This window comes from Calliphora vicina, chromosome 1 (assembly GCF_958450345.1).
Source record: "Calliphora vicina chromosome 1, idCalVici1.1, whole genome shotgun sequence".
NCBI classification, from domain to species: domain Eukaryota; kingdom Metazoa; phylum Arthropoda; class Insecta; order Diptera; family Calliphoridae; genus Calliphora; species Calliphora vicina.
This window is the reverse complement of record NC_088780.1, coordinates 111,472,798-111,486,019: the sequence shown is the minus strand read 5'-3', so window position 1 is coordinate 111,486,019 and position 13,222 is coordinate 111,472,798.

Sequence of the window (13,222 nt, the reverse complement as noted above, 5' to 3'; positions counted from 1 at the left end):
AAAAATCTCTCGCGAATATATTATTAGAAATGTTCGGGAAATTTCGTAAAGTTCTTTTTGAGTTTCCTTCTTAAATATATAGCTTATTTCCGCAAAAATAATAATAGATTCATTGTGATTTGTTGCCAAAAGAAAGTTTCGATTATCTTTACTAATTTTGTCACCACAATTAAAAGTTGTCGACTATAACAGAAAAAATCGGTAATTTAGAGTGAATCATTTGATTAGCGATAAATTCAGTAATCACATCTAAAACAATTTTGTCTGTGTGACAAAACAGAACAATTTTTATTTAAAACGGAAACATTAAAATTTCAATTAGGTCGAGAATTACTTAAAAACTTCTAAGAATATTCGTAGTTACAGAAAATAATGACAATAATAATGGTTTAAATACATTATAATACCTACAGAATGAGTATGAAGAAGAAAAAAATGATTTTGTTACTCCCTCATCATAAAACTTGGTTTGTTTTTTTTGCTATTATCAAATTGTTTATTGAAACCGAATATATATTTTCTATTTCTTTTTTTAGTTTTGTATACATATATTTACAGAATATATCGTCCCCTCAATAAAACAATAGTGCATAAGCATATACACCATTATTTTTTTTATTGCATAATAAGAATCTACATAACTGATTTTATATGACGGATTGTAAAGGAAAAATATTTGGTTCAGTGTAAGAAATTAAATGAAAACATAATACCTCTCACGATTCCCAAATGTTCGTGTATTCCTACATACGTTTTATGTCACATACGATATACCCATATTTCGCTCGATATTTTGAACAACAATGTTTCGAAAGAACTTATTATTTTTTTTTTTTTAATATAGTACCCACTGAATGGAACATAAAGACCAAATTATTTTTTAGATACTATTATTTTTGAAAAATCTATTCCACTCTATAGGCGTTCAAATCTCACGTACGATGACATGGAATTGCCCATATAGTAAATTTAAGTTGACTCAGTATGATTGAACTAATTCATATTTTTTAAATGCGTGTCAAATTTCATTGAATCGAGCAAAGGCTCTATAACAATTTTTTTTTTTTAATTCGCAAAAAGTGATTTCTTTTCTATTTTTAGCCCCGTTTACATCCATGCTAAAATTTAGCAAAATTCCATGTTAACAGAATTCGAAAATAAACCCTACCCAGCAGTTCTAGGAGACAGTACCGAACTAGTGATTTTACCCATCATTTAGGGTGGGAGCTAGTTACTTCAATAGCCACGTGACTAGTCATTTTAACACGGGCATGTCCTAGGAAGGGGGTCAATTGTCTCTTTTTGATTACAATGGGACTGTCTAATAGCTGGTCCTAAGTAGGCAACGCATTGGATTCACAAACTGGTTATATAGCGTCAGTTACCTTGCTAGCTTTGTAACTGGTTACTTGATCAGCTACTTGACCAGTTATTTTAACACGTGCATGTCCTAAGCAGGGGGTCAATTGACCCTTTTGATTACAATGAGACTATCGGATAGCTGATCGAAGGTAGTCAACGCTTCTGGTGGGTAAAATAAACTGCAGTACTAAGAAAAGTTTGAAGTGACTTCACCATAGGTTACTAAGAGACACTAAAGTGACTATTGACTTCATGCTATGTTACATGCGATATCAGTATACTTAAGCAAAAATAAAAATAAACTGTATGAGAATTATATTAACACAATTTGTAAAAAACCAGTTTGTACGAATTACGTTTAAAGTGACTACACTCTAGATTAATTAGAGACACTTAAGTGACAATTGTCTTCACGCTAGATTACTTGGGATGCATAAAGTAACCAATTGTCTTCTCTCTGCACTACAAAGTGCACACACGTGTCAAATGACCAAAATATATAAAATGGAGTCAGCCAAGTGATAAGACATTTGTGACAATTACTGTCTTTAAGGCTGTCTTTAATTGACTACTTGCTTAACTGCTGGGTACCTTATTCGTACTGTACATTTAAAGAACACATCCCAGCAGTAGTCAATATATCCCTTATAGACAGTAGTTGTCACTAATGTCTTATCACTTGTGCTCTTTGTAGTGCAGAGAGAAGAGAATTGGTTACTTTATACATCCCTGGTAATCTAGCGTGAAGAGAATTGTCACTTAAGTTTCTCTAAGTAATCTAGAGCATACTTAGTCTCTTTAAACGTTTTGTGAGTAATTCGCACAAACTGGTTTTATACAAATTGTGTTGATATAATTCTCATACAGATTATTTTTATTTTTGCTTAAGTATACTTACATATATCCCATGTAACATAGCGTTAAGTCAATTGTCACTTTTGTGATTGTAAGTAACCTATAGTGTAGTTAATTTAAAAATTTATTTTTTACTGCAGTTTCGAAGGTAGTTATTTTACTCACCAGAAGTGCATTGTCTATTAGAAATTTATGCATGACGTTGTTACATTTTTTATTATTTATGTGATAATAAAAATTAATAAATAGTTTGTTTTAAAATAATCAAATTATAGTCTAATTTATCGAGCTTTTTTATTATTAATTTTATTTAGTTAGTTGAGCTTGAGGTCACTATTTTATATAAATATTTATATTTTGATTTATTTTCGATATTTCGCATCTTCCTGAAGATGGTACACAAAGAGTAGCGAAATATCGAAAATAAATAAAAATATAAATATTTGTATAAAAAAAGTTACCTCAAGCTCAACTAACTAAATAAAATCTTCATTTCAATAATTTGTTGGTATATTTTAGTTCATGATTTTTAGATATAAAATAAAGGCAAAATATCACAATTTGAATGAATTGAAAATTATATTTACTAACAAGTTTGTGGGCTGCGTATATTGATAAGTGCTTTATATGTTACCGCTCATTTGTTGCAACGTTGTCATAACACAAAAAATTTAATTTTTCAGGAGACACATTTTTAGTTTTTAAACCGATATATTTTTTTATTTTTCAAGGAAACTAAACGATGATGAACACACAAACGGAAACGCATAACTAAGATATTACGTTATTGCAAGTAATCGACAATAGGTTATGAAATTAGGACAAACTGGTTACATGGTGACCCAGCTTGTAAATTAAGAAGCTAGTTCTCAAGATTTTATCTGTTATAAAAACAACTTTTTACTATGCAATAGTGGTATTAACTCGAAATTTCGGTTTTTTGAATTATGACGTTGTTGCAGCAAATGAGCGACTACAGTTTATAACTATCTTGAATAAAATATTTTTGAAAAAAAATGCAACTGAATATAAGAGATCATTGTTGGGAAAAATTTAATTTGGTTATACCACTTGATTCAATCAATCCATTTGTAACCATTTCAAAGAGTTTTTATGGTACTTGTAAAAATTGCCAATGCACATTTTATGGAAAGTGTTTTTCAATATATGTATGTGGGGGATTTCATGTCAAGTGAACCAACTTTTGAAATCGATGTCTTCCGATCGGGATGAAATTTGCACCAAGGTTAGCTCTATTGGATAGTAACTCAGACACAATTTTTCAACAACATCGGTCGAGAACTCTCTGAGTTATAGGGGGTAAAATTTTGACAATTTGGTCAAACAGGGGTTTTTTCTTATCCATGTAACTTATTACCTATTGTTCTTAGCAAAATGTGTTCCAAATAGTATAGATAGCTATTTCTTCGATCTTTCGAAAAAAAATATTTAAAAAAAAAAATAAAAAATTTTTAATATTTTTTTTCCGAAATCAAAAACTTTTTTGACTTTTTTTTAAAATACGCTATTTTTTTTTTTTTCTTAAAATAAAGTTTAGATATTTTCCTTGAACACCTACTTGGTCGCTTAGTGGGATGCGAGTGGGATATCTATCAAAATAAATATTTTGTAACTCAAAACATAAAATTTTTGACTTTTTTTGCAAAATCAAAAACTTTGTTGACTTTTTTTTTTCAAAATGGACCCTTTTTTAATCTTTTTTTTTAGGTCAAACAAAACCTTAGATATTATCCTTGAAGACCCTTTTGGTCGCTTAGTGGGATGCGAGTGGGATATCTATCAAAATAAATATTTTTTAACTCAAGACTTACAATTTTTGACTTTTTTTTTTGCAAATACGATTTTTTTTCCAAATGGGCCCTTTTTTTAAAATTTTTTTGTAGTCAAAAGAAAGCTTAGGTCCATTCCTTTAAGATATTTGTAGTCCCTTAGTGGGATGCGAGTAGGATATCTATCAAAATAAATATTTTGTAACGCAAGACATACAATTTTTTAATTTTTTTTTGCAAAATCAAAATTTTTTTCCAATATGGGCCCTTTTTTAATTTTTTTTTTTGCTCAAAAGAAAGCTTAGGTCCATTCCTTTAAGATATTTTTAGTCCCTTAGTGGGATGCGAGTGGGATATCTATCAAAATAAATATTTTGTAACGCAAGACATACAATTTTTTAATTTTTTTTTGCAAAATCGAAATTTTTTTCCAATATGGGACTTTTTTTTAAAAATTTTTTTTGCTCAAAAGAAAGCTTAGGTCTTTTCCTTTAAGACCTATTTTGTCACTTAGGAAGATGTGAGTAGGATATCTATTAAAATAAAAATGTTGTAACTCAAGACATTCAATTATTGACTTTTTTTTTGCAAATTCGAATTTTTTTCAAAATGGGCCCTTTTTTAATAATTTTTTTTTAGTCAAAAGAAAGCTTAGGTCCATTCCTTTAAGATATTTTAGGTCCCTTAGTGGGATACGAGTGGGATATCTATCAAAATAAATATTTTGTAACTCAAGATATACAATTTTTGATTTTTTGGCAAAATCAAAAACTTTTTTGACTTTTTTTTAAAATGGGCCCTTTTTGTAATTTTTTTTTTGCTATAAAGAAAGCTTAGGCCTATTCCTTTAAGATGGTTTTGATCGCTTAGTGGGATGCGAGTGGGATATATATCAAAATAAATGTTTTGTAACTCAAGACATACAATTTTTGTGTTAAAACATTTATTTTGATAGATATCCCACTCGCATCCCACTAAGGGACTAAAAATATCTTAAAGGAATGGACCTAGGCTTTCTTTTGAGCAAAAAAAAAAAATTAAAAAAGGGCCCATATTGGAAAAAAATTTTGATTTTGCAAAAAAAAATTAAAAAATTGTATGTCTTGCGTTACAAAATATTTATTTTGATAGATATCCTACTCGCATCCCACTAAGGGACTACAAATATCTTAAAGGAATGGACCTAAGCTTTCTTTTGACTACAAAAAAAATTTTAAAAAAAGGGCCCATTTGGAAAAAAAATCGTATTTGCAAAAAAAAGTCAAAAATTGTAAGTCTTGAGTTAAAAAATATTTATTTTGATAGATATCCCACTCGCATCCCACTAAGCGACCAAAAGGGTCTTCAAGGATAATATCTAAGGTTTTGTTTGACCTAAAAAAAAAGATTAAAAAAGGGTCCATTTTGAAAAAAAAAAGTCAACAAAGTTTTTGATTTTGCAAAAAAAGTCAAAAATTTTATGTTTTGAGTTACAAAATATTTATTTTGATAGATATCCCACTCGCATCCCACTAAGCGACCAAGTAGGTGTTCAAGGAAAATATCTAAACTTTATTTTAAGAAAAAAAAAAAAAAAAAAAAAAAATAGCGTATTTTAAAAAAAAGTCAAAAAAGTTTTTGATTTCGGAAAAAAAATACTAAAAATTTTTTATTTTTTTTTTTAAATATTTTTTTTCGAAAGATCGAAGAAATAGCTATCTATACTATTTGGAACACATTTTGCTAAGAACAATAGGTAATAAGTTACATGGATAAGAAAAAACACCTGTTTGACCAAATTGTCAAAATTTTACCCCCTATAACTCAGAGAGTTCTCGACCGATGTTGTTGAAAAATTGTGTCTGAGTTACTATCCAATAGAGCTAACCTTGGTGCAAATTTCATCCCGATCGGAAGACATCGATTTCAAAAGTTGGTTCACTTGACATGAAATCCCCCATGTATATAATGTATGATATTTTAAGATACTGACAGCTGTTTTTAGCAGATTTTTTAGCAGTAATAATATGTGGAAAACCAGAAACTTTAATGAATGGTATTGATTTGTAGCCTTTGTCAAAGACTAAAATTTCAATGAATTAACATATCAGTGAAATTTATATATAGAGGAAACTCTACTGTCAAATAGAGAAAGCTATGTGATAATAAAAACAACACTAGCGTAGGCATGTAAATTTTTGTGTTCGTTTTAGAAATTTTGGTGTTTGAAAACAAAGAATGGCATCAATAGTAATGCAATTGACTTAAGAACATTTAGATCTACATTACATCCAAATTTTATTGTGATGTCTGTAACCGTTCAAATTTTACATTAATTAAAATTTTATATTTTTCTTGATGGAAAATCACCATTTTAAAATATTTTTTGATTTTAAGGTAACCGACGTCCGAAAAAACACAAAGTTAATTCATTTCACTAAAATGTCAATCTTCAAGGTTTCCACCGATATTAAAAAAAACTTATATAAAAAGCTTATATTTACTCTTCAGAAGCTCCATAAACCTTGCCCACTTTCAAAATTTGTTTCATATCAAGCCGGTCTTTCGTGATCAGGATTGGGTAACGTGATGGGCCCAGATCATACTGATAATTATTTGCCCATTCTTCGTAATTGCAGAGCAATACAGATCTATACACATTTTTTAACAACAAATCTTTGTTTTAGCGTCAAAAAATAGTAAAAAACGAAAATTTTTAAGGTACAAAGTGATGTTTGTAAGCTATTTTGAGTGTCTAGATTTGTTCAGATTGCATTGATATGTTCACAAGAGTAATTCAGATTTATCGTAGTTACAACTTTGCCAAATATTGTTAGTGAAAAATTAGAAGACCCTGGAAATTATTCTAAAAAAGTGAAAAACAAATTTTTTCTTCCTATATTTTTTCAAAAAAACTGCACGAAAAAGCTATTTTTGAGTAAGAAATTTTAACAAAATTTGTCTGGCGGACTCTTTGCTATATTATTGTAATATAAAGTCAAGCGGTATCGCCAAATCTAAATTAGCTGTTGGCCAAAAATTGATGACACCATTTTTTGAGGGCTCACTGATTTTCAGAATCTTTGGGGGCCCAAAAAAAAATTTTTCACCAAAATGGATAAACTGAGTATAGTTTTTTACTACCATTTGGTAGTAGGATCGAACCTATACTGTCATGATCGTGTGTTTTTCCAAAAGTCTTCATTTATTGCATAGTGTTAATTAATCTTTCCCGATTTTCTTGAAATATAACAAATTTATTAATAATCCTAAGAAAGAAGAGGTTTTTACTCTACTGAGTCAAAATTTATGTGCATTCAAATTTAAAAAAAAAATAAAAAAGTCGGTTTTTCGCCATTTATTTTCGAAAAAAAACTTATTTTAAATTATGCAGAAAATAAGAAAAAGATTAATAATGTATTTACATTTTTCTGAAAGATAACTTTTTGGGAAATATTGTAAAAGTAATATAATATAAAAATTCGTATAAATACAAAAAAATCTGAAGTAGACCTATTTTTTATGTAAATTTCAAATTTATACAACATTATCTGTAATCGCATAGCTGCTTTCAAAAAATTAAAACCTGTTTTGTATGTCCCAATATGTTCTTCAATATGCAAAAGGATTTCATAGCTCCGAGCTTGGTACATTCAAAAGATCCAAAAATCTAAAAAATCCCAATTTTTGGGAAAGATTTTTGAAATTTTTTTTTTGGGAATTGTGTAATTGTCAATAACAATTCACTAATTTCTTTTTCAGTTTTGTATTTCGATCAAACTATTAATAAACAAAACTTTTATTACATTTTAAAAATTTTGTTCCCATATTTTTGAAAAATGTCTTTTTTTAATTCTTGAAAATTTTGTACATTTTTGAATAAAGGACCAGATTGAATGTTTTTTTTTTTAAAAAAAAAAAAAAAACACAAACTGCGAAGCGTTTTGCTTGTCTGCAGATACACCCAGAGTCTCTGGCGGGAATCGAACCCGCAACCCTCAGATTAATAGTTCAGCACACTATCGACTGGTCTATCGGGGCGCCCTACTAGCACGAATATTAAAAATAGAATATTTAAATATTTTTTTCAAAATAATAAACATTTTAAAAAAAAGCCTATAAATTATGGAATATCTCTATATTATGGATAAGCTTGGAAAATACAATACCCCTTTTAAATGATACCCGATATTATATATGTAGTTTTGGGAGAAAATACCAACCTTTTTTTTTGGAAAATGGTCACGAACGGTTATCACCGACCCAAAATATTTTGGGAGACTCACAGAAAAAATAGATTTTGTTAAACCTCTCAATATAAACAATAATTTTCAGTGAATTTATCAATAAAATTGTGAATTTATGAATTTTTACCAATGTTTTAGTAAGATTTAGTTTTCATATGCTAAATTCACAATTTTATTGATAAATTCACTGAGATTCACTGAAATTCACATTGTTTATTTTGTGAGTGTTAACAAAATCAATTTTTTCTGTGAGTCGGCTTATATACATACATTCTGAATTGAAAAAAGTTCTCTTACAAAACGAATTGCAATTTTTTTCAAAAATGCGTAATTTTAATAAAAGTTATTGAATTTTATCCTATTATTTCAACAATTTTTTTACAACGTTTTTAGCTTAATTTAGTAGTTAAAAATTAGCGGGAATTGATTTTGAGCAGATTTATTTTTATTTCCTGGGAATGGCAAAAGTCTAGGACTGAGATAATAGTTTTTTCAATATTGACAAAAAAATAATACACTTAGAACTTTTGCATACCACAGTATAGTAGCGAGAAAAAACGTTTTTTTCAACAAACAGTGTATTTTTATTTTTACCAAGGTTTTGTATTAAAATCATAAAATGTGAACTAAGCTCTTTTGTATACTAAAGGTAGGGTCACACATGACAAATATTTAAAGAACAAGTAAGAGTACTATATTCGGCAGTGCCGAATCTTAAATACCCTCCACCTAAATATGATGGTATAACAACAGAAATAATATAACAATTGTTAGAAAGACTAGATTACGCAGAAGATATTTTATTTCAATTGTACAAATTGTATCTAATTAAGCAATTTATAATTGAAATTCCTAATAGAACGTATGAAAATTAACAATTTATATACTTACAGTCTTATGGAAAAAAAAACCTTATTGTAGATTTAAAACACAATTTTGTTAACGAACACTTTAGCTTTAAAACCCATTTATAAAAGTATTGTATGCAAAAACGTTTGTTAAAGGCATAATAACTAATGTACTGATTTTTGTATAAGCTGGCAATGCTTCTCATTTATTTCCCCTTTTTCGTTGTTAGTGTTGCTTTCAATTAGGATAAAATATTCGTTAATTTTCTTTTTTTCATTGATTCTTTTTAGTAATAATAAATTTTTGAAGATAACAATTAATTTTTAGAAAAAAAATGTATATCTGATTCTAGTAAATTTATATTAAGCTAAAATGTATTAATATACAAACTTTTTATATAGTTTATTTCAATTATTATTAAAAGTATTCGAATGACGAATATTCTGTGATAAAATAAACATCACTGTTATATAATTTATTTTATTAATTTATTTTTATTGACATTTTGTTAAATTTTAACAAAATTTAATGAATTTCTATGTGGAAACACACAGTTATAATTCCGGAGTGGGTATATTAGATTGTGTGGACCTTCTTCCACAATGTTTACACATTTTATTACTATATAGCGTTGCAGGTTAAAAGTAAATGACAAAAATGCCAATCAAACTCACTTGTGAACCTCATGTAGTTCACTGCCGGAGGAATATCAAACAAAATCATATACTATTAAAATGAAACTTATTCGCCAGCGGAGTGGAAATTGTGTTTAGCAATTGCAATATAAAATCCTCTTTTTTTGGATAAAAAGTAAAAAGAATTCCTTAAAATAGGTTTAAAGTTGGGTTGAACCATTATTAAATTTCATATATTTAACAATGGTTTACTACAGGTGTTTTAAGCTAATTTTCGTTTTTGGATATACTTTTATCGAATTTAGCTTAACAACGGTTAGTAAGCATGTTGTAAGTTTTTTTGCATAAGACTGTTAATAATTAGTTAATACGTTTGGATCACAATTTTTCCTTTTTATATATACAAATATATTTGGTCAAATTTCAAAATATTGGGTTGTGGGACTTATATGGGAGCTATGACCTATTGTGATTTGATTGTCATAAAATATTTTAACGTGATTTTTATGGACTTATATGGGTGCTGTGGCCAATTATGTACCGATATTCACAAAATTCAGTATTATGATTTTTGAATACAAATTACTGATCTGTGTACTATATTTGTTCAATATATGGAAGCTATAATCTATTATGGTCCTAAGTATTTGAGGGCTATTTTTGTAGAATTTCATATAAACAACGCTATTAACAAAAGTGGACCTATGCCGAATTATGAACGAATTTTCAAAAAATCTTGTAGTATGATTCTTGGATACAAATTACTGATTGGTGTAAAATTTTGGTTCAGTACAGATTTGTTTGGATATTTGTGCAGGTTAATGTGTTTTCCTGAAGTGGTTCTTATATGGAGGCTATGACCAATTATGGGCCTATCATCATAAAATTTGGTACATCGATTTTTGTATATATTGAATAAATTTGTTTCGAATTTCAACCTAATAACTATATTTGTAAGAAATTTATGAGGATTTTAGTGATATTCGGGATATATGGGAGCTATGGTTAAATATGGATACAAATTACTGATATGTGCGTTAATTCATTTTGATATCGATATGTTTTAAATATTTTTTAAGGTTAATAATATCGGCCAATCTGCATACAATTTAGTACAGTGATTTCTATGTATATATGAGTATTATTTTTGTCGAATTTTAACATGATAAAGGTATTTTTAAGAGATTTATGAGTACTTAACTGATTTTCGGAAGTGGAACTTATATGGGAGCTATGGTCAAATATGGACCGATATTCACAAAATCCTGTAGTATGATTTCTAAATATAAATTATGGATCTTTGTAAAATTTTGTTTTGATATTGATATATTTTAGATATTTATGTAGGTTAATGTGTTTTTCGGAAGTGGTCTTATATGGGAGCTATAACCAATTATCGGCCGATCTTCATAGAATTAAGTACAGCGATTTTTGTATATATGGGGAATATTTATGACGAATTTCAACTTAATAGCGATATTTATAAGACATTTATGCTTATTTAAGTGATTTTCGGAGATGAACTTTATATGGGGGCTACGGTCAAATATTGGCCGATCCACAAAAAAATTGGGATTGTAATTTTTTTTAGCACGAAACTTATTTTTCCTGAATTTTGTGTGGATACTGCAATTTTGTAGGCATTTACAGACCATATAACCATAATTCGGGAAGAAATTTGTATGGGGGCTAGGAGAATAATGGACCGATTCTTATAATTTTCGCCAGAGTTAGTCCCTCTAACATAAAAATAACGTGTGTAAAATTTGATGGTATTATCTGCAATATATTTGCACTAATAACGAAAACTATATTAAAATTAACAAGTTTTTTTTTAGGTTGTCTCACATTTTGGTTCATAACTCTGGTTCCACTGAACCGATTTTGATGATTTTCAATATCGAACTGCTTAGGAGAACAATAAACATTTTTTTTGCAAGTCTAACAATTTTGTTTGCCTATTTTGGAAGTGAGCGTGTTTTACAGAGACAGACAGACGGACATGGCTCAATCGACTTAGAATTTCATAAGGATCAATATATATACTTTGTTGGGTCTCAGATGAATATTTCTCAATGTTACACACGGAAAGACAAACTTATATATACCCTCATTCACCACTTATGGTGGTGGAGGGTATAAAAGGAAGAAGTAACCACTAAATAAAATACATTTGAGTTCTTTTATTTATTTGAAAAACTTATTTTACTTAGGATGATTCAAAACAAAAAAAAAATAGTTTTATTTTATTTGATGCTGTTTGATCTTACAAAAATACTTGTAAGAGTAATCAACGTCAAACAAATTTGTACTAAAAAATGTGGTTACGCTTTTTTGAGCAAATATTTGCCATGTGTGACCCTACCTTAAGAAGGTACCGATACATATTTTTATTTAAATTCGTTTGTAACATTTTGTCAACTTTAAATTTATTGGGAATTGCAATGTTTATATGTTTGTGTGTCTCGAGCATGCCACGTAATGTGGCATGATATTTCAATTATTTTAATTGAACATGATTTTTAGAAATGCTGTAATGTATGCATGGGTATGTTAGGTGTATTTAGTGAATTGTCGGCATATGGTTGATTATTTGCTGTTTATAGAAAGGACGCTTAATTAAGTCATATGTACATCATTTATAGCTGTCAAATGGGTTTTTTAAATACCTATGTGTATATAAGTAATTAATTAATTACAATCATTTAATCCTGTTTTCAATCACTAAATTTTATATTTTCTTTTCATTTCATTTGTTATTTTTTTATTTGGAAATTAATACATTTATTTATTTCTTTGTTACTACAAACGAATGCATCGAGTTCCTAATACAGATGCCAAACTAGAAATACTCAGATTTTCGGGATTTTAAAATGCCAATAATGTTTCCGTAGTACTCAGATTATAGAAGTATCATCCATTTAATTTAACACGTACTAATATTTCTAAGCAAATTCAAGATATTTGATAACTTTTTAAACATACAATGCTAGTTCAAATATAAATTGTGTAAATACCTTGATGTTTGGTATTTTTTCTGTTAATTATGAACCATACTTATTGATACAAATATTTTTTTTGGTGATACAAAATCCCGAAAATCTTGGAATCCCGGTATTTAAAAAATCAATTGACGATTGGCATTCCTAGTACACTTCATAGTAATTTATATTTCTTGTGCATTAAATTATATTAAAACAAGTAAGAAAGTATGGTCGGTCAAGCCCGACCATATAATACCCTACACCAAGTAAATGAGTATTAATATTTTTTTTTAAAATATCAATAATTTATATTCGTGAGTGATTTTCGGAAGTGGGCCTTATATGGGGGCTATGACCAATTATGGACCGATCACCATAAAATTAGGTCGTGTGATTTATGTCTATATTAAAGTAAACTATGTTGAATTTTGTGTGTATACCAACATTTTTAAGCGATTTATGCACGTTAAAGTGATTTTCGGAAGCGGGTCTATATGGGAGCTATGACTAATTATGGACCG